The 26728-nt window shown below is 36.7% G+C and overlaps 2 long non-coding RNA genes across 2 annotated transcripts; one reads left to right on the top strand and one right to left on the bottom strand.

Moving 5' to 3' along the window:
- Window positions 1–315: 315 nt before the first annotated feature.
- Window positions 316–6161, top strand: LOC128019504 (uncharacterized). Its single transcript, XR_008185189.1, has 2 exons — window positions 316–401; window positions 5765–6161. It is a non-coding gene; the product is annotated as an uncharacterized LOC128019504 (long non-coding RNA).
- Window positions 637–14597, bottom strand: LOC128019502 (uncharacterized). Its single transcript, XR_008185187.1, has 2 exons — window positions 14460–14597; window positions 637–1715 (listed from the first exon to the last, which is right to left on the bottom strand). It is a non-coding gene; the product is annotated as an uncharacterized LOC128019502 (long non-coding RNA).
- Window positions 14598–26728: the final 12131 nt, after the last annotated feature.

Below are 26728 nucleotides of genomic sequence, written 5' to 3' on the forward strand. Positions count from 1 at the left end.
CTGTAAGATAAATTCTTTAAACAGTGGTAAAAGAGGATGTGGTGCTGAACCTTCAAGAGTCACTCAAAACGTATCTGTCCATAAAGCTTATAAATAATTATTCTTAATATACAGTTCACAATACTTCAGCTTGTTATTCTAATTAAGTGAGGGTCATTTTATCAGTAAAATACATAAAATACATATTATTTTTCTTTGAAAGATTTCTATAAATGATTTAAATCATACTTGTTTTACAATAATTATTTAAAAGTAATCCTATAGCTCCATCTGGTGGTCATTATTGGAACTAAGAATTGCAAGCTTGATTTATAAGTTATGATAGTTTTAATTTTATGCTGGCTCTTGAAAATGATAAAGCTATGAAACTTACTGTGCTTCCTTCAAATGATGACTTCTACGTATATAAAAAATTATGAAGAGTTGGAATGAAAAATTTTAAAGATATAGTAAAATAACGATTGTATTTTTTTATGTTACTTTAATAAATCGCTATGGCCACACCATTTAAGCTATCCTAAACCCATTCGCAATTTAACATCTTCAGTATATTAGCTTCATGTTAAAAAAGTTTGCTGTGAACTTGTGTCTTCTTGGAGGAGTATGAATTCATTTACAGGCTGATTTTATCATAAATCCACAATAAAATTTCTGAGTTCTGTATCAATCTGTGTTGTTGTTTGTTTTTTTTTGTTTTTTTATTTTTCATAGGAAGATAACTGACCCTTTACTCTCCTTTTTAATAAATGTGCTTATAACCCAAGAACAAGCTTTTTATAGCTGTATTTATAAACTGCTTACTACTGACTATTAATATTGGGACAAGGCTTTATAAAGCATGAACTGAATATTTACTGTTTGAGTTTGAAATTATTATTTGCAGCACAAATAAGGTTTTTTAGGATTTTTAAAAATCCCTAAAACTGTCAGAAAAGGATAAGGCCTATAAGATTTTATGTGAGTGGCTAAATTTATTTGTTTTTATAACTATAATGCATAAACTATGAAATTATACAAAATGTATAAAAATGTACAACAGTTATTCTTTTCCAATGTTTTTTATTTATTTATTTATTTAAATTTTTTTTATTTTATTTACATTTCAAAACATTTGCCTACTGCAATCATTCTAAACAGCTTGAATAAAACCTGTCAATATTTATTATAGACCACTGTAACTGTGTATAATCTAACAAACAAGTTTATTATGAAAATAAAAGTGTACACCAGATAAATTGGACGATAAAGAAATTGCTAACAATAGTATAATAGGTTTTTAGGCGTTTAGATGCAGAAATGGACAAATCAAATGTAAAATAAAATGTAATTGATTTAATTAAATATAGATTAATTCTTGTTAGAGCAAAATAATAAATAAATAAATAAATAAATACGTACACACATTAAAAAAAGCAGCCAAGATGAATGAGTTTCATTTTTTATATGGATCAAAATTGAAGACAGAAGCAGCTGGTATATGCGGTCACTTAATATTAAAATCCAGTAGATCCATTTCAGATTTATTTCTCAACAGTTTATGTTCACGTGGCTGTTTTCGTTTATAGTCGCCAAGCTATTATGTATTTTGAAATAATCTTGTCCGTGATGTGTTCGTTCGTACGACGAAAGGCAGAATCCTGCAGCTCGAGAGATATATGTTATTCTGCCAGTCGCGCTTTCAAATAGTCTTGCACACTTAAACGGGTCACAAACACCTGCATTTAGCTCTTGTAGTGTTACAATGGGTTTATTGTGTGCATTTGTGGTAATATTTTATTTAAACAAGCTCTTAAACAAGAATAAATTCGTTTGTTTTGAGCTCGACACTGTACGCGCTGATCGGAGGCGGTGGTTTCAGATAGGCAGCCGCAAATAATTCATTTTCACACAAACAGTTCAAAAACATCTGAATTTAGCTCTTGGTGTGTTCTAATTGGTTGATTGTGTGATATCGCTGTAATAATTTATTTTTAAAAGCTTTAAAACAGGAATAAATTCGTTTTTTCTGAGCTCTTTACTCCAGACGCTCGTGATCACAGCGGTGATTCATCTCTCCTATTTCTCACGTATCTCTGGCCAGAAATAATTTATCCATGAGCCCTGAACCGGTAATAATCAGATATGTTGGTTTAGCTTGTCAGTGTGAATTAAATCTAAGTATTTATTTGTATTTTTAACCGATTTAAAAGTGAAAGTAATTGAACCTGTAGGGGCGCTATTTCTCTCAGACAATGGAAGTCTGAAGCACATATACTCAAACAGAGGGACAGAGTGAGATGAGATGTCTGACAGTTTTTTAATTTTCTGTTATCCATACAGTGTTGTAAAGTCGTGAAACTATCCATATTTACTCAGAATGACTTTTTTCTGTACGAAAAAAGGTTTTGAAGTGTTTGGAATTTAAAAATGCAGGAAAATTAATAATTCCATTTTTACTGTCATTTAAAAAAATCACCACGACAAAACCGTTTAAGCTATCCAAAATCCATTGGCAATTTAAGTTGTTTAAAATGTTTTGGCATCATGTAGACAAAGTTTGGTGTGTATAGTGTTACTCTCCTCTGAGCAGTATGCATTAATTCACAGCTAAATGTAAAAAAAAATCCACATTCAAATCAAAATAGCTGACTTCCTGTTGATCGTAGCTGATGACTGTGAATTAGAAAGTTGTCCGTCTTGATAAGAAAAATTTTTGTACCGAGTTTGGTGTCTGTAGCTAAAACTAACCCCGCCACTTTTGACAAAAGGTGGCGCTATAGAGTGCCTCTTCCACGCCCTCTTATGAACTTTTGCCAGTGTCTAGTTATCATAAATACTGATATGTGTTCTGAGTTTGATGAAATTCTAAGCATGTTATATGCCTCAAAATCACCTGAGAAGTATTCCAGTTTAACATGTTGCCACGGCAACAATATTTTTAGATATCAATATCCCCCCAGCAGATTTATAGCGGCTGTGTTTTAACATTATTCTGATGAAGTTTGAAGCAAATCGAGTAAAAATAAGATGCTGAATTCAAATCATTTTGAAAATGACACACTTCCTGCTGCCAGTTGGTGGCGCTATAACTTTGACTCCTAATAGTCACATATATGCGATCGACATCATACAACGAATAATCTGATGCAGTTTGATTAAAATCAGGAAATGTATGTGGATGGTATTAGACACTTCCTGTTTCTCATTTCTCGCCATAATTTCAACACCTCGCCACGAGCAAACCGTTCGAGATATCAAAAATCCCCTGGCAATTTTTCATCCCCAATGTCTTGAGATCATGTTGACCGAATTTGGTGGCAATCGGCAAAAAAACCTATGACAAGTATTTCAAATTCCAGAGCATGCGCTTTTTACATAACTCTAAATAGCTGACTTCCTGTTGGGCGGAGCCGAATGACATGCAGTACGAAAGTTGTTCAGCACGATGAGATCTATATGTGTACTGAGTTTCATATTAATACGAGCAAGTATGTGTGAGCTATACATCAACATTTATGACTGTGTTCCAGGGGGCGCCATAGAGCCCCTGTGCCACGCCCGGGTCCCAGCCTCTGCAGGCTCCTAAAGGCCACAGATTCCAAAGTGTGCGCAAATTTTCAAGAGTTTTTGAGTATGTTAAGGACCCCAAAAGCCCCCACAACTTTGACGAAAAATATGAATACTAAACCCTAAATATCCAACTTCCTGTTGGGCGGAGCCTATGACATGCAGTACAAAAGTTGTTTGGTTTGATGAGATCTACATGTGTACCGAGTTTCGTGTGTCTACGTGCAAGTATGTATGATATATGGCCCTCAGTATTCCAGGGGGCGCTGTAGAGCCCCTGTGCCACGCCCGTGTATCAGTCTCTGCCCGGCCCTAATGGCCGCAGGTTCCAATGTGTGTGCCAATTTTCAAGACTTTTTAAGCATGTTAAGGGCCCCAAAAGCCCCCGAAACCTTGAAGAAAAATAATAATAAATATAGCTGCAAGCAGCGATGGCGGGCTCAAGCCACCAATGCCATCGCCACCCCGGTGGCATCAGGTAAACTGTGCCCAGCGGGCACATGCATTCACAATATCCCTCTGGCAGTGACGTTTTAAAGGATATGGCGGTTAAAGGGTTAATCCGAATCATCTAGACTTTAAAATCACATTCACAGAACAATATATATATATATTCCCCAAACATATATATATATATTTAGTAACACTTTACAATAAGATTTCATTTATAAACATTATGTTAACATGAACAATATTTATATAGCATTAATTTATGTCAGTTAATATTCCAAACTTAAACATTAAAACATTGTTTTATTGTGATTTTTTTCCAAGCACATTTTACCAATTCCAAACCATATCAATCTTAATAACTACCATTATTTTTTATTTAATCATTTATGAGTGCTATACAATAGTCCAGGAAAGCTGTAAGAGAAAAACTCCTTATATTCATGTGCAGAATTATTAGGCTGTTTTCTTTTACAGATGAAATGCGCTAAAAAAGAGTTTTAACTCAAACTGTTTTAACTCAAAGTCGAAAATTATGAAATACCCATGAGAAATATCAAACACAAATGCAATACAGAAATGGATAAGTTAAGACTTGACCATTGTACAAAAATGCTGACTGGGTCATGAGGTCAGAAAAGAAGAAGAAAAAAAAAACAGGTCAAGAAGAACTGACAAAAATAATTGCAAAATAATTAGGAATTAATGTGAAGATTAATTTTTAGTCAATTCTGCAAGACAGACTTTCAGGAAAGGAGGTGGAATAAAAATGAGCTCCTAAATCTTAATCCCGGATTCTGGAAGATATATTCCTCAAACCATCGGACAAGAGGAGGTGGTGCCGGTCCTTCGAGTCACTCTAATCTGTTCATAAAGCCTATATATAAAGTCTTAACATATAGTATTTCACAATACTTCATGGTATTCTAATCAAATCATTTTTTGGAATCTTAGATCTCTCAGAACCTGACACCGAGTAATTCTGAGACTCCAGGAAAGTGGCAGTTCTGTAAAATGTTGGCGCTGGAGACTAAATGCTCCCTGATAGTTTCACACCTAATTCACTTAACACACACACACACACACATACACACACACACACACATTACCCACAGTGACAGAGGGACAGAGTGACATCAGATGTATGATAGTTTTTTAATTTTCTATCATCCATATAGTGTTGTATAGTCATGAAACTATGCATATTTCCTCAGAATGACTTGTCTTCTATGTGTACATTTTTTTGAAGTGTTTAGAAGCTGCACTTAAAAAAATAAAGACATTTACTGGTTACTTTTTTACTGTTATTTCAAAAAATCACCACGACAAAACCATTCAAGCTATTCAAAATTCATCCGCACCTGTACTGTAAGATACATTCTTTAAACAGTGGTAAAAGAGGATGTGGTGCTGATCCTTCAAGAGTCACTCAAAACTTATCTGTCCATAAAGCCTATAAAGAATTATTCTTAATATACAGTTCACAATACTTCAGCATGTTGTTCTAATTAAGCGAGGGTCATTTTATCAGTAAAATACATAAAATTCATATTATTTTTCTTTAAAAGATTTCTATAAATGATTTAAATCATACTTGTTTCTACAATAATTATTTAAAAGTGATCCTATAGCTCCATCTGGTGGCCATTATTGGTACTAAGAATTGCCAGCTTGATTTATATGTTATGATAGTTTTAATTTTATGCTGGCTCTTGAAAATGATAAAGCTATGAAACTTACTGTGCTTCCTTCAAATGATGACTTCTAGGTATATAAAAAATTATGAAGAGTTGGAATTAAAAATTTTAAAGATATAGTAAAATAACTATTGTATTTTTTTATGTTACTTTAATAAATCTCTATGGCCACACCATTTAAGGTATCCTAAACCCATTCGCAATTTAACATCTTCAGTATATGGCTTCATGTTAAAAAAGTTTGGTGTGAACTACTTGTGTCTTCTTGGAGGAGAATGAATTCATTTACAGGCTGAGTTTATCATAAATCCACAATAACATTTCTGAGTTCTGTATCAATCAGTGTTGTTGTTTGTTTATTTTTATTTTTTTTATTTTTCATAGGAAGATAACTGACCCTTTACTCTCCTTTTTAATAAATGAGCTATTTATAGCTGTATTTATAAACTGCTTACTACTGACTATTAATATTGGGACAAGGCTTTATGAAGCATGAACTGACTATTTACTAATGAGTGCAGTTATTATAAAGTGTTATCAATGCATTTGCTAATGTTAACAAATTAGACATTATTTTACAGAGTTATCAAATCCCTTAAATGATTTGTAAGTGTTTTGTAATGATTTTATTGACCTAAAAGCATTTGTGAAAGTTCTGCTTGCATTACAGCTTAGTCTTGATCTGTGAGCTGAACAGATTTACTGTTACATCCATGAGATTATGTAAATTCAAATAAATATCATGTCACAGGATGTCAGAGGCCAGTATCAAATTAGTTTGAAATTATTATTTGCAGCACAAATAAGGTTTTTTAGGATTTTTAAAAATCCCTAAAACTGTTTTTATAACTATAATGCATAAACTATGAAACTATACAAAATGTATAAAAAAGTACAAGTTATTATTTTCCAATGTTTTTTATTTATTTACATTTTTTTTTTTTTTTTTGGGATTTACATTTTTAAAAATTAGCCTATGGCAATCATTCTAAACAGCTTGAATAAAACCTGTCAATATTTATTATAGACCACTATAACTGTGTATAATCTAACAAACGAGTTTATTATGAAAATAAAGTGTGTACACCAGATAAATTGGACGATAAAGAAATTGCTAACAATAGTATAATAGAGCATGTTTTAGGTTTTTAGGCGTTTAGATGCAGAAATGGGCAAATCAAATGTAAAATCAAATGTAATTGATTTAATTAAATATAGATTAAGTCTTGTTAAAGCAAAATAATAAATAAATACGTACACACATTAAAAAAGCAGCCAAGATGAATGAGTTTAATTTTTTATATAGATTAAAATTGAAGACAGAAGCAGCTGGTATATGCGGTCACTTAATATTAAAATCCAGTAGATCCACTTCAGATTTATTTCTCAACAGTTTATGTTCACGTGGCTGTTTTCGTTTATATTAGCCAAGCTATTATGTATTTTGAAATAATCTTGTCCGTGATGTGTTCGTTCTTACGACGAAAGGCAGAATCCTGCAGCTCGAGAGATCAATGTTATTCTGCCAGTCGCGCTTTCAAATAGTCTTGCACACATAAACGGGTCACAAACACCTGCATTTAGCTCGTGTTGTGTTATAATGGATGTATTGTGTGCATTTATGGCAATAATTTATTTTGAAAAGCTCTTAAACAAGAATAAATTCGTTTGTTTTGAACTTGTGACACTGTGCGCGCTGATCGGAGCAGTGATTTCAAGATAGGCAGCCGCGAATATTTCATTTTCACACAAACAGTTCAAAAACATCTTAATTTAGCTCTTGGTGTGTTCTAATTGGTGAATTGTGTGATATCGCTGCAATACTTTATTTTTAATAGCTATAAAACAAGAATAAACTCGTTTTTTTTCTGAGCTCATCATTCCACACGCTCCTGCTCAGAGCGGTGATTCATCTCTCGTGTTTCTCACGTATCACTGACCACACATCAATTATTAATGAGCCCTGACCTTATAATAATCATATATGTTGGTTTAGCTTGTCAGTGTGAATTAAATCCAAGTATTTATTTGTATTTTAACCGATTTAAAATCGAAACCAAAAGACAGTCTCCTCCCTTTTTTATTCCGGTAACTGCACCTGTAGGGGCGCTATTTCTCTCAGACAATGGAAGTCTAAGCACACACACTCAAACAGAGGGACAGAGTGATATGAGATGTCTGACAGTTTTTTAATTTTCTGTTATCCATACAGTGTTGTTAAGTCATGAAACTATGCATATTTACTCAGAATAACTTTTTTTCTGTATGAAAAAAGGTTTTGAAGTGTTTGGAATTTAAAAATGCAGGAAAATTAATAATTCCATCTTTATTGTCATTTTAAAAAATCCCCACGACAAAACCATCCAAGCTATCCAAAACCCATTCACAATTTAAGTTCCTCAATGTTTTTTCAACATGTACACCAAGTTTGGTGTGTATAGTGTTACTCTCCTCTGAGCAGTATGCATTAATTCACAGCTAAATGTAAAAAACAATCCACATTCAAATCAAAATAGCCGACTTCCTGTTGGTCGTAGCTGATGACTGTGAATTAGAAAGTTGTCCGTCTTGATAAGAACAATTTTTGTACTGAGTTTGGTGTCTGTAGCTAAAACTAACCCCCCCACTTTTGACAAAAGGTGGCGCTATAGAGTGCCTCTTCCACGCCCTCTTATGAAATTTTGCCAGTGTCTAGCTGTCACTAATACTGATATGTGTTCTGAGTTTTGTGAAATTCTAAGTATGTTATTTGCCTCAAAATCACCTGAGAAGTATTCCAGTTTGACATGTTGCCACGCCAACAATTTTTTAGATATCAATATCCCCCCAGCAGATTTATATCGGCTGTGTTTTAACATTATTCTGATGAAGTTTGAAGCAAATCGAGTAATAATAAGATGCTGAATTCAAAGCATTTTGAAAATGACACACTTCCTGCTGCCACTTGGTGGCGCTATAACTTTGACTCCTAATAGTCACATATATGCGATCGACATCATACAATGAATAATCTGATGAAGTTTGATTAAAATTAGGAAATATATGTGGATGGTATTAGACACTTCCTGTTTCTCATTTCTCGCCATAATTTCAAAGCCTCGCCACGAGCAAACCGTTTGAGATATCAAAAATCCCCTGGCAATTTTTCATCCCCAATGTCTTGAGATCATGTTGACCGAGTTTGGCGGCAATCGAGAAAAAAACCTATGACAAGTATTTCAAATTCCAGAGCATGCGCTTTTTACATTACTCTAAATAGCTGACTTCCTGTTGGGCGGAGCCTACGATATTCAATACGAAAGTTGTTCGGCACGATGAGATCTATATGTGTACTGAGTTTCATATGAATATTGGCAAGTATGTGTGAGCTATACATCAACATTTCTGACTGTGATCCAGGGGGCGCCGTAGAGCCCCTGTGCCACGCCCGGGTCCCAGCTTCTGCAGGCTCCTAAAGGCCACAGATTCCAAATTGTGTGCAAATTTTCAAGAGTTTTTGAGTATGTTAAGGACCCCAAAAGCCCCCACAACTTTGACGAAAAATTTGAATACTAAACCCTAAATAGCCAACTTCCTGTTGGGCGGAGCCTATGATATGCAATACAAAAGTTGTTTGGATTGATGAGATTTATATGTGTACCGAGTTTCATACGTCTACGAGCAAGAATGTATGATATATGGCCCTCCATATTCCAGGGGGCGCTGTAGAGCCCCTGTGCCACGCCCGTGTATCAGTCTCTGCCCGGCCCTAATGGCCGCAGGTTCCAATCTGTGTGCCAATTTTCAAGACTTTTTAAGCACGTTAAGGGCCCCAAAAGCCCCCGAGACGTTGGAAAATAATAATAATAATAATAATAATAATAATAATAAAAAATAATCCTAAGGAAAACAATAGGCCTCTCGCCCTTTGGGCTTGAGCCCTAATAACAAATAATCCTAAGGAAAACAATAGGGCTCTCGCCCTCCAGGCTTGAGCCCTAATTAAAGCTGCAAGCAGCGATGAACGGGCCCTCGCACCCGGGCGCACCCCCATCGTGTGGCTTTAGTAAAAAGGTGAACGTTGAGAAATATGCATTTAATGTCCTGAATATAAGTGGAATATATCAAAGTATATCCCATATATGTGCCAATCTTACCGTTGCCAGCAGGTGGCGCTATCATTATAATGGAATATTGGCCTTCAGATGTGTTCAGGCCAGGACTCTTATCAAACATGTGAAGTTTGCGGAAGATTGAACATTTTATGCTTGAGTTACAATAACTTCTCTTGCTGTGGCAAGATATCAAATTTTGTCATGACGCCATTGAAACGCCCTTTAACAAAAACTTAAGATCTCCAAAAGTTAACATTGCACAGGCCTTTAGATTAGACTGACCACAAAATATATGTTAATCTCAAAAAAATTATAGGAGTAGTTTGTCGCAGCGTAAAACATGTCACTTCCTGTTGCCAATAGGTGGCGCTATGACTATAACTGAATGTGGGCATGTAGATCTGTTAAGGGCAGAAGTTTTATCTAACATGTGAAGTTTGGGGCAGATTGGACATTGTATGTCTGAGTTACAGCAACTTCCTTTTTCATGGCGAAACATCGAAATTTGTCAGGCCACCATGGACACGCCCTTTAATGAAATCTAAAGATCTTCGCAATTTAACATCGCAAAGGGCTTAAGATTACACTGACCAGGTTTGGTGTTGATCTGACTAAATCTCTAGGAGGAGTTCGTTAATGTACAACCCCTGAAAATGGCAAAAACAATGCCAATTTTGCAGAGAAAATTCTAAATAACCGACTTCCTGTTGGGATTCGGATTTCGTACCAAGAGACTTTTTTGTAGGTATTGGTGCCTTACATATGTATACCGATTTTTGTACATGTACGTGAAACATAGCTCGAGGCGCACTCTGTTGAAAGTGTATAGGTGGCGCTATCGAGCCATTTTGCCACACCTGATGGAATTTTGGCCTTCAGATGTGTTCAGGCCAGGACTCTTATCACACATGTGCAGTTTGGGGAAGATCAGACATTTTATGCCTGAGTTATAACATCTTTTATTCCCATGGCGAGACATCGAACTTCGTGACAGCGCCATGGACACGCCTTTTAACGAAAACTCAAGATCTTCACAACTTAACATCGCACAGGCCTTTAGATTAGACTGACCACAAAAAATACATTGATGTCATAAAATTTCTAGGAGTAGTTCATCGCAGTGTAAAATATGTCACTTCCTGTTGCCAATAGGTGGCGCTATGACTATAACTGAATATGGGCATGTCAATCTGTTCAGGTCAGGAGTCTCATCAAACATGTGAAGCTTGGGGCAGATTGGTCATTGTATGTCTGAGTTATAGCAACTTCCTGTTTCATGGCGAATCATCGAAGTTCGCCAGGCCGCCACGGACACGCCCATTAACGAAAACTCAAAAGCTTCGCAATTTAACATCGCAAAGGCCTTCAGATTAGGCATACCAAATTTGGTGTTGATCTGAATGAATCTCTAGGAGGAGTTCGTTAAAATACAACGCATGGAAATGACAAAAATGACACAAAATTTGCTCATACTATTAGTAATAACCGACTTCCTGTTGGGTTTCGGATTTTGCTCCAAGAGACTTTTTTGTAGGTATTAGAGAGTTACATGAGTATACCGATTTTCATACATGTACATGAAACGTAGCTCGAGGCGCACACCGTTGAACGTGTATAGGTGGCGCTGTTGAGCCATTTTGCCACACCCACTTCTGAAACCCATATCAGACGTAAATTTTCGCCAGTTCTGAGGTGTGTGCAAAGTTTCATGACTTTTCGAGCATGTTTAGGCCCTCAAAAATGCGATTCATTTTGGAGAAGAAGAATAATAATAATAAATATAGCTGCAAGCAGCGATGGCGGGCTCAAGCCACCAATGCCATCGCCACCCCGGTGGCATCAGGTAAACTGTGCCCAGCGGCCACATGCATTCACAATATCCCTCTGGCTGTGAGGTTTTAAGGGATATGGCAGTTAAAGGGTTCATCCGAATCATCTAGACTTTAAAATCACATTCACAGAACAATATATGTATATAACTTTAGTAACACTCTACAATAAGATTCCATTTATAAACATTATGTTAACATGAACAATATTTATATAACAATCATTCAACATTGTTTTATTGTGATTTTTTTCCAAGCACATTTTACCAATTCCAAACCATATAAATCTTAATAACTACCATTATTTTTTATTTAATCATTTATGAGTGCTATACAATAGTCCAGGAAAGCTGGAAGAGAAAAACAGGTCAAGAAGAACTGACAAAAAGAATTGCAAAATAATTAGGAATTAATATGAAGATTAATTTTTAGTCAATTCTGCAAGACAGACTTTTCAGGAAAGGAGGTGGAATAAAAATGAGCTCCTAAATCTTAATCCCGGATTCTGGAAGATATATTCCTCAAACCATCGGACAAGAGGAGGTGGTGCTGGTCCTTCACGAGTCACTCTAATCAGTTCATAAAGCCTATATATAAAGCCTTAATATATAGTATTTCACAATACTTCATGGTATTCTAATTAAATCATTTTTTGGAATCTTAGATCTCTCAGAACCTGACACCAAGTAATTCTGAGACTCCAGGAAAGTGGCAGTTCTGTAAAATGTTGGCGCTGGAGACTAAATGCTCCCTGATAGTTTCACACCTAATTCACTTAACACACACACAAACACACACGCACACACACACACACACACACACACACACACACACACACACACACACACACACACACACACACACACACAGTACCCACAGTGACAGAGGGACAGAGTGACATCAGATGTATGATAGTTTTTTAATTTTCTATCATCCATATAGTGTTTTATAGTCATGAAACTATGCATATTTCCTCAGAATGACTTGTCTTCTATGTGTAATTTTTTTTGAAGTGTTTAGAAGCTGCACTTTAAAAAAATAAAAGACATTTACTGGTTACTTTTTTACTGTTATTTCAAAAAATCACCACGACAAAACCATTCAAGCTATCCAAAATTAATTTGCATCTGTTCTGTAAGATAAATTCTTTAAACAGTGGTAAAAGAGGATGTGGTGCTGATCCTTCAAGAGTCACTCAAAACGTATCTGTCCATAAAGCCTATAAAGAATTATTCTTAATATACAGTTCACAATATTTCAGCTTGTTATTCTAATTAAGTGAGGGTCATTTTATCAGTAAAATACATAAAATACATATTATTTTTCTTTGAAAGATTTCTATAAATGATTTAAATGATACTTGTTTCTACAATAATAATTTAAAAGTAATCCTATACCTCCATCTGGTGGCCATTATTGGTACTAAGAATTGCAAGCTTCATTTATAAGTTATGATAGTTTTAATTTTATGCTGGCTCTTGAAAATGATAAAGCTATGAAACTTACTGTGCTTCCTTCAAATGATGACTTCTACCTATATAAAAAATTATGAAGAGTTTGGAATGAAAAAATTTTAAAAAATAGTAAAATAACTATTGTATTTTTTTATGTTACTTTAATAAATCGCTATGGCCACACCATTTAAGCTATCCTAAACCCATTCACAATTTAACATCTCAGTATATTGGCTTCATGTTAAAAAAAGTTTGGTGTGAACTACTTGTGTCTTCTTGGAGGAGTATGAAATCATTTACAGGCTGATTTTATCATAAATCCACAATAGAATTTCTGAGTTCTGTATCAATCTGTGTTGTTGTTTGTTTATTTTTATTTTTTTATTTTTCATAGGAAGATAACTGATCCTTTACTCTCCTTTTTAATAAATGTGCTTATAAACCAAAAACAAGCTATTTATAGCTGTATTTATAAACTGCTTACTACTGACTATTAATATTGGGACAAGGCTTTATAAAGCATGAAATGACTATTTACTTTTTGAGTTTGAAATTATTATTTGCAGCACAAATAAGGTTTTTTAGGATTTTTTAAAATCCCTAAAACTGTCAGAAAAGGATAAGGCCTATTTCTATGTGAGTGGCTAAATTTATTTGTTTTTATAACTATAATGCATAAACTATGAAATTATACAAAATGTATAAAAAAGTAAAGCAGTTATTGTTTTCCAATGTTTTTTATTAATTAATTTTTATAATTTTTTTTTTGGATTTACATTTAAAAAAATTAGCCTACTGCAATCATTCTAAACAGCTTGAATAAAACCTGTTAATATTTATTATAGACCACTGTAACTGTGTATAATCTAACAAACAAGTTTATTATGAAAATAAAAGTGTGTACACCAGATAAATTGGACGATAAAGAAATTGCTAACAATAGAATAATAGAGCATGTTTTATGTTTTTAGGCGTTTAGATGCAGAAATGGACAAATAAAATGTAAAATAAAATGTAATTGATTTAATTAAATATAGATTAATTCTTGTTAGAGCAAAATAATAAATAAATACGTACACACATTAAAAAAGCAGCCAAGATGAATCAATTTCATTTTTTATATAGATTAAAATTTAAGACAGAAGCAGCTGGTATATGCGGTCACTTAATATTCAAATCCAGTAGATCCACTTCAGATTTATTTCTCAACAGTTTAATTTCACGTGGCTGTTTTCGTTTATAGTCGCCAAGCTATTATGTGTTTTGAAATAATCTTGTCCGTTATGTGTTCGTACGACGAAAGGCAGAAACCTGCATCTCAAGAGATATATGTTATTCTGCCAGTCGCGCTTTCAAATAGTCTTGCACACTTAAACGGCTCACAAACACCTGCATTTAGCTCTTGTAGTGTTACAATGGGTTTATTGTGTGCATTTGTGGTAATATTTTATTTAAAAAAGCTCTTAAACAAGAATAAATTCGTTTGTTTTGAGCTCGACACTGTACGCGCTGATCGGAGGCGTGATTTCAGATAGGCAGCCACAAATATTTCATTTTCACACAAACAGTTCAAAAACATCTAAATGTAGCTCTTGGTGTGTTCTAATTGGTTGATTGTGTGATATCGCTGTAATAATTTATTTTTACAAGCTTTAAAACAGGAATAAATTCGTTTTTTCTGAGCTCTTTACTCCAGACGCTCGTGATCACAGCGGTGATTCATCTCTCCTATTTCTCACGTATCTCTGGCCAGAAATTATTTATCCATGAGCCCTGAACCGGTAATAATCAGATATGTTGGTTTAGCTTGTCAGTGTGAATTAAATCTAAGTATTTATTTGTATTTTTAACCGATTTAAAAGTGAAAGTAAAAGTCCGGGAATTGAACCTGTAGGGGCGCTATTTCTTTCAGACAATGGAAGTCTGAAGCACATACACTCAAACAGAGGGACAGAGTGAGATGAGATGTCTGACAGTTTTTTAATTTTCTGTTATCCATACAGTGTTGTAAAGTCGTGAAACTATCCATATTTACTCAGAATGACTTTTTTTCTGTATGAAAAAAGGTTTTGAAGTGTTTGGAATTTAAAAATGCAGGAAAATTAATAATTTCATTTTTACTATCATTTAAAAAAATCACCACGACAAAACCGTTCAAGCTATCCAAAATCCATTGGCAATTTAAGTTGTTTAAAATGTTTTGGCATCATGTAGACAAAGTTTGGTGTGTATAGTGTCACTCTCCTCTGAGCAGTATGCATTAATTCACAGCTAAATGTAAAAAAAAATCCACATTCAAATCAAAATAGCTGACTTCCTGTTGATCGTAGATGATGACTGTGAATTAGAAAGTTGTCCATCTTGATAAGAACAATTTTTGTACCGAGTTTGGTGTCTGTAGCTAAAACTAACCCCCCCACTTTTGACAAAAGGTGGCGCTATAGAGTGCCTCTTCCACGCCCTTTTAAAAGCTTTTTCCATTGTCTAGCTATCAAGAATACTGATATGTGTTTTGAGTTTCATGTAAATCTGAGGTTGTTATCTGCCTCAAAATCACCATAACAGAATATTCAAGTTTGACACGTTGCCATGGCAACATTATATAAGATATCAATATCCCCACAACAGATTTACATCGGCCATGTTTTGACATTATTCTGATGAAGTTTGAAGCAAATCGAGTAAAAATAAGATGCTGAATTCAAAGCATTTTGAAAATGACACACTTCCTGCTGCCAGTTGGTGGCGCTATAACGTTGACTCTTAATAGTCACATATATACGATCGGTATCATACAACGAACAAACCCATGAAGTTTGATCAAACTCAGGCAATGTATGTGGATTTTATTAGGCATTTCCTGTTTCTCACTTTTTGCCCTAATTTCAACGCCTCGCCACGGGCAAACCGTTCGAGATATCAAAAATCCCCTCGCAATTTTTCATCCCCAATGTCTTGAGATCATGTTCACCGAGTTTGGTGGCAAACAAGTAAAAAACCTATGACAAGTATATCAAATTCCAGAGCATGCTTTTTTTAAACAGCCATGAATAGCTGACTTCCTGTTGGGCGGAGCCTTTGACATAGAGCGCGAAAGTTGTTCAGCTCAATGAGATCTACAAGTGTACTGAGTTTCATATAAATATATGCAAGTGTGTGTGAGCTATAGTTCAAGATTTCTGACTGTGTTCCAGGGGGCGCTGTAGAGCCCCTGTGCCACGCCCGGGTCCCAGTCTCTGTGGCGTCCTGATGGCCGCAGATTCCAATGTGTGTGCCAATTTTCAAGAGTTTTTGAGCATGTTAAGGCCCCCAAAAACCCCCGGAAGGTTTAATAAAAAATAAAAAAAATAATAATAATAATAAGAAAAAGAATAATCCTTAGGGGAACAATAGGGCTCTTCGCCCCTTCGGGCTTGAGCCCTAATAATAATAATAATAATAATAATAATAATAATAAACGGAGCAATTCCAAGAGGGTCCTCACACCATCGGTGCTCGGGCCCTAATTAAAGCTGCAAGCAGCGATGAACGGGCCCTCGCACCCGGGCTCACCGCCATCGTGTGGCTTTAGTAAAAAGGTGAACGTTGAGAAATATTCATTTAATGTCCTAAATATAAGTGGAATATATCAAAGTATATCCCATATATGTGCCAATCTTACCGTTGCCAGCAGGTGGCGCTATCATTATAATGGAATATTGGCCTTCAGAGGTGTTCAGGCCAGGACTCTTATCAAACATGTGAAGTTTGGGGAAGATTGAACATTTTATGCTTGAGTTACAACAACTTCTCTTGCTGTGGCAAGACATCAAATTTTGTCATGGCGCCATGGAAACGCCCTTTAACAAAAACTCAAGATCTCCAAAAGTTAACATTGCACAGGCCTTTAGATTAGACTGACCACAAAATATATGTTAATCTCAAAATAATTATAGGAGTAGTTTGTTGCAGCGTAAAACATGTCACTTCCTGTTGCCAATAGGTGGCGCTATGACTATAGCTGAATGTGGGCATGTAGATCTGTTAAGGGCAGAAGTTTTATCTAACATGTGAAGTTTGGGGCAGATTGGACATTGTATGTCTGAGTTACAGCAACTTCCTTTTTCATGGCGAAACATCGAAATTTGTCAGGCCACCATGGACACGCCCTTTAACGAAATCTAAAGATCTTCGCAATTTAACATCACAAAGGGCTTAAGATTACACTGACCAGGTTTGGTGTTGATCTGAATAAATCTCTAGGAGGAGTTCGTTAAAGTACAACCCCTGAAAATGGCTAAAACAACGCCAATTTTGCAGAGAAAATTCTAAATAAACGACTTCCTGTTGGGAATCGGATTTCGTACCAAGAGACTTTTTTGTAGGTATTGGTGTGTTACATGTGTATACCAATTTTTGTACATGTACGTGAAACATAGCTTGAGGCGCACTCTGTTGAAAGTGTATAGGTGGCGCTATCGAGCCATTTTGCCACACCTGATGGAATTTTGGCCTTCAGATGTGTTCAGGCCAGGACTCTTATCACACATGTGCAGTTTGGGGAAGATCGGACATTTTATGCCTGAGTTATAACATCTTTTATTCCCATGGCGAGACATCGAACTTCGTGACGGCGCCATGGACACGCCTTTTAACGAAAACTCAAGATCTTCACAACTTAACATCGCACAGGTCTTTAGATTAGACTGACCACAAAAAATACATTGATGTCATAAAATTTCTAGGAGTAGTTCATCGCAGTGTAAAATATGTCACTTCCTGTTGCCAGTAGGTGGCGCTATGACTATAACTGAATATGGGCATGTCAATCTGTTCAGGTCAGGAGTCTCATCAAACATGTGAAGTTTGGGGCAGATTGGTCATTGTATGTCTGAGTTATAGCAACTTCCTGTTTCATGGCGAATCATCGAAATTCGCCAGGCCGCCACGGACACGCCCATTAATGAAAACTCAAAAGCTTCGCAATTTAACTTCGCAAAGGCCTTCAGATTAGGCATACCAAATTTGGTGTTGATCTGAATGAATCTCTAGGAGGAGTTCGTTAAAATACAACGCATGGAAATGACAAAAATGACACAAAATTTGCTCATAATATTAGTAATAACCGACTTCCTGTTGGGTTTCAGATTTTGCTCCAAGAGACTTTTTTGTAGGTATTGGAGAGTTACATGTGTATACCGATTTTCATACATGTACATGAAACGTAGCTCGAGGCGCACACCGTTGAACGTGTATAGGTGGCGCTGTTGAGCCATTTTGCCACACCCACTTCTGAAACCCATATCAGACGTAAATTTTCGCCAGTTCTGAGGTGTGTGCAAAGTTTCATGACTTTTCGAGCATGTTTAGGCCCTCAAAAATGCGATTCATTTTGGAGAAGAAGAATAATAATAATAATAATAATAATTAAAGCTGCAAGCAGCGATGAACGGGCCCTCGCACCCGGGCTCACCACCAGCGAGTTGCTTTAGTAAAAAGGTGAACGTGAGAAATATGCATTTAATGTCATAAATATAAGTGGAATATATCAAAGTATATCCCATATATGTGCCAATCTTACCGTTGCCAGCAGGTGGCGCTATCATTATTATGGAATATTAGCCTTCAGATGTGTTCAGGCCAGGACTGTTATCAAACATGTGAAGTTTGGGGAAGATCGAACAAATTATGCCTGAGTTACAACAACTTCTCTTACTGTGGCGAGACATAAAAATTTGTCATGGCGCCATGGACACGCCCTTTAACAAAAACTCAAGATCTCCACAAGTTAACATTGCACAGGCCTTTAGATTAGACTGACCACAAAATATATGTTAATCTCAAAAAAATTATAGGAGTAGTTTGTCGCAGCGTAAAACATGTCACTTCCTGTTGCCAATAGGTGGCGCTATGACTATAACTGAATGTGGGCATGTAGATCTGTTAAGGGCAGAAGTTTTATCTAAAATGTGAAGTTTGGGGCAGATTGGACATTGTATGTCTGAGTTACAGCAACTTCCTTTTTCATGGCAAAACATCGAAATTTGTCAGGCCGCCATGGACACGCCCTTTAACGAAATTTAAAGATCTTCGCAATTTAACATCGCAAAGGGCTTAAGATTACACTGACCAGGTTTGGTGTTGATCTGAATAAATCTCTAGGAGGAGTTCGTTAAAGTACAACCCCTGAAAATGGCAAAAACAACGCCAATTTTGCAGAGAAAATTCTAAAAAACTGACTTCCTGTTGGGATTTGGATTTCGTACCAAGAGACTTTTTTGTAGGTATTGGTGTGTTACATGTGTATACCGATTTTTGTACATGTACGTGACCCGTAGCTCGAGGCGCACTCCATTGAAAGTGTATAGGTGGCGCTATCGAGCCATTTTGCCACACCCAATGGAATATTGGCCTCCAGATGTGGGCAGGTCAGTACTCTTATCAAACATGTGAAGTTTGGGCAAGATCTGATATTTTATGCCTGAGTTACAACAACTTCTACTCCCATGGCGAGACTTCGAATTTTGTCACCGCGCCATGGACACGCCCTTTAACGAAAACTCAAGATCTTCACAATTTAACATTGCACAGGCCTTTAGATTAGACTGACCACAAAAAAGACATTGATGTCATAAAATTTCTAGGAGTAGTTCTTCGGAGCATAAAATATGACACTTCCTGTTGCCAATAGGTGGCGCTATGACTATAACTGAATATGGGCATGTCAATCTGTTCAGTTCCAGAGTCTTATCAACCATGTGAAGTTTGGGGCAGATTGGACATTGTATGTCTGAGTTATAGCAACTTCATTTTTTATGGCGAGTCATCGAAATTCGCCAGGCCGCCACGGACACGCCCTTCAACGAAAACTCAAAATCTTCGCAATTTAACATCGCAAAGGCCTTTAGATTAGGCATACCAAATTTGGTGTTGATTTGAAGAAATCTCTAGGAGGAGTTCGTTAAAATACAACGCATAGAAATGGCAAAAATGACACAAAATTTGCCCATAATATTAAAAATAACCGACTTCCTGTTGGGTTTAGAATTTTGCTCCAAGAGTCTTTTTTGTAGGTATTGATGTGTTACATGTGTGTACCGATTTTCATACATGTACGTGAAATGTAGCTCGAGGCGCACACCGCTGAACGTGCATAGGTGGCGCTGTCTAGCCATTTTACCACGCCCACTTCTGAAACCCATATCAGACGTAAATTTTCGCCAGTTCGGAGGCGTGTGCAAAATTTGGTGACTTTTTGAGCATGTTTAGGCCCTCAAAAATGCGATTCATTTTGGAGAAGCGGAATAATAATAATAATAAACGGAGCAATTCCAATAGGGTCCTCACACCATCGGTGCTCGGGCCCTAATAATAATAATAATAATAATAATAATAATAATAATAATAATAATAATAATAAACGGAGCAATTCCAAGAGGGTCCTCACACCATCGGTGCTCGGGCCCTAATAATAATAAACGGAGCAATTCCAAGAGGGTCCTCACACCATCGGTGCTCGGGCCCTAATTAAAGCTGCAAGCAGCGATGAACGGGCCCTCGCACCCGGGCTCACCGCCATCGTGTTGCTTTAGTAAAAAGGTGAACGTTGAGAAATATGCATTTAATGTCCTAAATATAAGTGGAATATATCAAAGTATATCCCATATATGTGCCAATCTTTATGGAAGCATATGGGTAGTATTATTCAATTTGGGATGTAATATGTAAAATGACAATGCAATATGTAAAATGGCAATGCATTTCTGTATTTACATTTACATTTTCCAATACATTTGTGCAACGTTTGGTGCAAAATGAAAATGAAAATTAAATTACATAATTTTAATTTGCCATTTACTACACCAGTTTTAATATGTAAAATTAATATTAATTTTAACGCTTTATAAGTTGCAAAATTAAAATGAAAATGTATTACAGAAATGATTAGATATGTCTAACATGTTAAAGCAAAAACTGTGGCAAAATGATCATTTAAATGCTATTTTTCTTAATTGCATTAACACTCACAGTCAAGACACTTACGATTGCATTTTCATTCGGTGTCCCGCAATGAATGTAGCAAAACTCAATGTGCACATTGAAAATGCATTCCGAGCCGATCACGTGTCCCCGCCCTCGCGCCACGTCAATCATTGTGTGAACAAGGCGGGGCTTACAGAAGGTCAGAGACTCAAGTCTCAAGAAGAGGATTCAATCAAGTGAGACAACATGGACAAGGCAGTTGGTCCGTGTATGTTTTGATCATTTCGGTTTATGGCTTCAATATTTCATTCGGACTTGTGGGCGGAGCTGAAACGCTGCTTTCATCTGATTGGCCGAATCGGATCGGTTGTCATCTGACAGCCTTCAGCTGAAATGTCTGAAACTACACTCACTGTTAATTAGCATAATATTTGAATCAGATGTAGCTGGGCACATAATTCGTGCTGCTGAGACCTGCATATTATTTCTAGGTTGTAGTATTGTATGAATTTTGTCCCACTGATAAAAACAGTGCAAATAGTTCTGTCCCTTTGGATAACAGTAAAGTGGAAATAAATATAGTTAAATTTATGAAATAAAATTAAATAGGATTTTTTGGGAAGGTAAGTCTGGCCAGTTATACAAGCAACACGAGTCGGACGAGTCTAAAGATATGAGCTGAATTGGGTGAAACATTAAAGTTCTAGTCTGTGTCAATTACTCTCATAATAAATAATAATAATAGTTAACTGTATTTTTCGGTATAAGTTGCATCAGTTCAAAAATACGTCATGACGAGGAAAAAAACATATATAAGTCGCACTGGACTATATGTCACATTTATTCAAGACCAAGAGAAAACATTACCGTCTACAGCCGCGAGAGGGCGCTCTGGGGTAGGCTACAGGAGCACTGAGCAGCATAGAGCTAATTTTACTATTTTTATTTAGAAATTTAACTATATTAATTTTTACAATTATTTATTAATGTCTCTCACACACACACACACACACACACACACACACACACACATACTTAGTGCCTTATGACTTAAAAGATGAGAGTGGTAAATGTTACAGACATGGAACTGTTCAGTCTATTATTGATTTTAATTTCCACTTCACTGTTATCCAAAGGGACAGAACTATTTGCACTGTATTTATCAGTGGGACAATATTCATACAATACTACAACCTAGAAATAATTTGCAGGTCTCATCAGCACGAATTATGTGCCCAGCTACATCTGATTCAAATATTATGCTAATTAACAGTGAGCGGTGGTTTAAGACATTACAGTGCTTCACTCGCACTGACTCTTATTTTGCCTGAAAGAATGACAAGACCGAGCTGAAGGCTGTCAGATGAAAACCGATCCGATTCGACCAATCAGATGAAAGCAGCGTTTCAGCTCCGCCCACAAGTCCGAATGAAATATTGAAGCCATAAACCGAAATGATCAAAACATACACGGACCAACTGCCTTGTCCATGTTGTCTCACTTGATTGAATCCTCTTCTTGAGACTTGAGTCTCTGACCTTCTGTAAGCCCCGCCTTGTTCACACAATGATTGACGTGGCGCGAGGGCGGGGACACGTGATCGGCTCGGAATGCATTTTCAATGTGCACATTGAATTTTGCTACATTCATTGCGGGACACCGAATGAAAATGCAATCGTAAGTGTCTTGACTGTGAGTGTTAATGCAATTAAGAAAAATAGCATTTAAATGATCATTTTGCCACAGTTTTTGCTTTAACATGTTAGACATATCTAATCATTTCTGTAATACATTTTCATTTTAATTTTGCAACTTATAAAGCGTTAAAATTAATATTCATTTTACATATTAAAACTGGTGTAGTAAATGGCAAATGAAAATTATGTAATTTAATTTTCATTTTCATTTTGCACCAAACGTTGCACAAATGTATTGGAAAATGTAAATGTAAATACAGAAATGCATTGCCATTTTACATATTGCATTGTCATTTTGCATATTACATCCCAAATTGAATAATGCTACCCATATGCTTCCATAAATCTTACCGTTGCCAGCAGGTGGCGCTATCATTATAATGGAATATTGGCCTTCAGATGTGTTCAGGCCAGGACTCTTATCGAACATGTGAAGTTTGGGGAAGATTAAACATTTTATGCTTGAGTTACAACAACTTCTCTTGCTGTGGCAAGACATCAAATTTTGTCATGGCGCCATGGAAACGCCCTTTAACAAAAACTCAAGATCTCCAAAAGTTAACATTGCACAGGCCTTTAGATTAGACTGACCACAAAATATATGTTAATCTCAAAAAAATTATAGGAGTAGTTTGTCGCAGCGTAAAACATGTCACTTCCTGTTGCCAATAGGTGGCGCTATGACTATAACTGAATGTGGGCATGTAGATCTGTTAAGGGCAGAAGTTTTATCTAACATGTGAAGTTTGGGGCAGATTGGACATTGTATGTCTGAGTTACAGCAACTTCCTTTTTCATGGCGAAACATCGAAATTTGTCAGGCCACCATGGACACGCCCTTTAACGAAATCTAAAGATCTTCGCAATTTAACATCGCAAAGGGCTTAAGATTACACTGACCAGGTTTGGTGTTGATCTGAATAAATCTCTAGGAGGAGTTCGTTAAAGTACAACCCCTGAAAATGGCAAAAACAACGCCAATATTGCAGAGAAAATTCTAAATAACCGACTTCCTGTTGGGATTCGGATTTCGTACCAAGAGACTTTTTTGTAGGTATTGGTGTGTTACATGTGTATACCGATTTTTGTACATGTACGTGAAACATAGCTCGAGGCGCACTCTGTTGAAAGTGTATAGGTGGCGCTATCGAGCCATTTTGCCACACCTGATTGAATTTTGGCCTTCAGATGTGTTCAGGCCAGGACTCTTATCACACATGTGAAGTTTGGGGAAGATCGGACATTTTATGCCTGAGTTATAACATCTTTTATTCCCATGGCGAGACATCGAACTTCGTGACGGCGCCATGGACACGCCTTTTGACGAAAACTCAAGATCTTCACAACTTAACATCGCACAGGGCTTTAGATTAGACTGACCACAAAAAATACATTGATGTCATAAAATTTCTAGGAGTAGTTCATCGCAGTGTAAAATATGTCACTTCCTGTTGCCAATAGGTGGCGCTATGACTATAACTGAATATGGGCATGTCAATCTGTTCAGGTCAGGAGTCTCATCAAACATGTGAAGTTTGGGGCAGATTGGTCATTGTATGTCTGAGTTATAGCAACTTCCTGTTTCATGGCGAATCATCGAAATTCGCCAGGCCGCCACGGACACGTCCATTAACGAAAACTCAAAAGCTTCGCAATTTAACATCGCAAAGGCCTTCAGATTAGGCATACCAAATTTGGTGTTGATCTGAATGAATCTCTAGGAGGAGTTCGTTAAAATACAAAGCATGGAAATGACAAAAATGACACAAAATTTGCTCATAATATTAGTAATAACCGACTTCCTGTTGGCTTTCGGATTTTGCTCCAAGAGACTTTTTTGTAGGTATTGGAGAGTTACATGTGTATACCGATTTTCATACATGTACATGAAACGTAGCTCGAGGCGCACACCGTTGAACGTGTATAGGTGGCGCTGTTGAGCCATTTTGCCACACCCACTTCTGAAACCCATATCAGACGTAAATTTTCGCCAGTTCTGAGGTGTGTGCAAAGTTTCATGACTTTTCGAACATGTTTAGGCCCTCAAAAATGCGATTCATTTTGGAGAAGAAGAATAATAATAATAACAAGCAGCGATACCGGGGCCAAGCCCTGAAGGGCTGTAGCCAGAGCAACGAGCGGGACGAAGCAAAACGGCCGAAACGGTACGCACGTCAGGACAACCGATCGGTTCAGAAGTAGAGAAGTTTGAAATCGAACAGAACTTTAGATGAGAAAGACCAAAAACATATTTTTGATTCAAGGCAAACACACTCAGGAAATGCAAAGGCTTGGACAGAAGCAACATTAACTGCCCTTGATCCGAACACATGAACTCAGAAACAACATTAACTGTCCTGGATTCGAACCCATGACCTCAGAAGCTCAGAACCAGCGGCTTAACATACTGCACCACTGAGTCTTTACACATCCAGTGGGCTACAGAAGAAAGGTTAAGGTGTGAGGATGAGGTCACTAAAGAAAGTTGCCTAGCATTTTAAGGTAGTTTAGTCAATCCTGCCAAAATTTACATCCATAGATTCGGCATGACCCGAGGAATAGAAAGACACCAAGATCATGATTTTCCAACTAATTGTTCAAAAGCTATAAGCAGAAACGTGAATTTTTGGTATCTCATGACCCATAGGTGGCGCTGTTTCCAACTTTGGGATATATTCTCAGTTCATAGTGTTGATGAAGTGTAGCAAGTTTTGTGGCGATTGATCAAAGCACGGCCGAGATATAGCCTCTCATACAATTTCGATTCAACACTATTAACTTCAGAGCATCATAACTCTTTTTTTGACCAGTAGGTCGGAAAATTCCGTTCAGTCATTTCCGTGCGGCTCAGTCCAAAGATCATCTGAGGAAAATTTGAGAAGAATTGGGCCACATTTGAAGGAGGAGTAGCAGAAAAATGGAATACTGTACTTTTCTTAATGGCCTTCACTGTAATGGCAGGAATTTTAATGTAAACTATTCAATGTGATCAGCGTGAAGAGAGGAATCAGGTGTACTAAGTTTTATCTTGATACAAGAAGGTGTTCAAAAGTTATAAGGAAAAATGTGCATTTATGCTATATCATGACCCATAGGTGGCGCTGTGCCTAAATTCGGCATGAACCCTCAGATCATGGTGTTGATGAAGTGTATCAAGTTTGGTTTCGATTGATCAATGTTTGGCCGAGATACAGCCTCTTAACCGATTTTGGGTCGACCTCGTTATGTTCACAATTGAATAACTTTTGAACAAAGACGAATATCAAAAATCTGTTCAGTCATTTCTGTGCGGCTCGGTCAGAAGATCGTCTGTGGCAAATTTCAGAAGAATCAAACCACTTTTGAAGGAGGAGTAGCGTTTAAACGGAAACACTTAATTATCTTAATAGCAATTACTGTAATGGGTGGAGACTTAATGTAAGGTATAGAGATTAATCTCCATGAAGAGAGTAATCATGTGTACTAAGTCGTATCTGGATAGACCAAAGGGTTCAGGAGTTATTAAAGTTTAAAAACTGAATTTTTGAACTGGTGGTGGCGCTGTAGAGTTGGTCTTAGAGACCCCAAAGTTGGTCAGATCACTATTGGTGACCATCTCTAGAAGTGTGCCAAATTTCATCATTTTCCCATGTTCCCTTCATAGGGCTGGCATAGTGATCGATTGTTTTTGCTCGAAAATTCTACCAAAAACAATCGCTAATATAGCTGCAAGCAGCGATACCGGGGCCAAGCCCTGAAGGGCTGTAGCCAGAGCAACGAGCGGGACGAAGCAAAATGGCCCAAATGGAACTCACATCGGATCGACGTTACCCACCCCGGATTCGATCCCACATCCTCTCGGGTTCGGGACCAGTGCCTTAGCTAAGTGCGCCACATTAGTTGACACACAATTTACATGGCACAGAAGAGAGGTTAAGGTGTGAGAATGAACTCTCAAAAGCCCGAAGCAGCATTTTAGCCAGATTAGCATGCTACGCTAAAAAATGCTAAAGTTGCTCA

The sequence above is a fragment of the Carassius gibelio genome, chromosome A9, assembly GCF_023724105.1.
Source record: "Carassius gibelio isolate Cgi1373 ecotype wild population from Czech Republic chromosome A9, carGib1.2-hapl.c, whole genome shotgun sequence".
Classification (NCBI taxonomy): Eukaryota; Metazoa; Chordata; class Actinopteri; order Cypriniformes; family Cyprinidae; genus Carassius; species Carassius gibelio.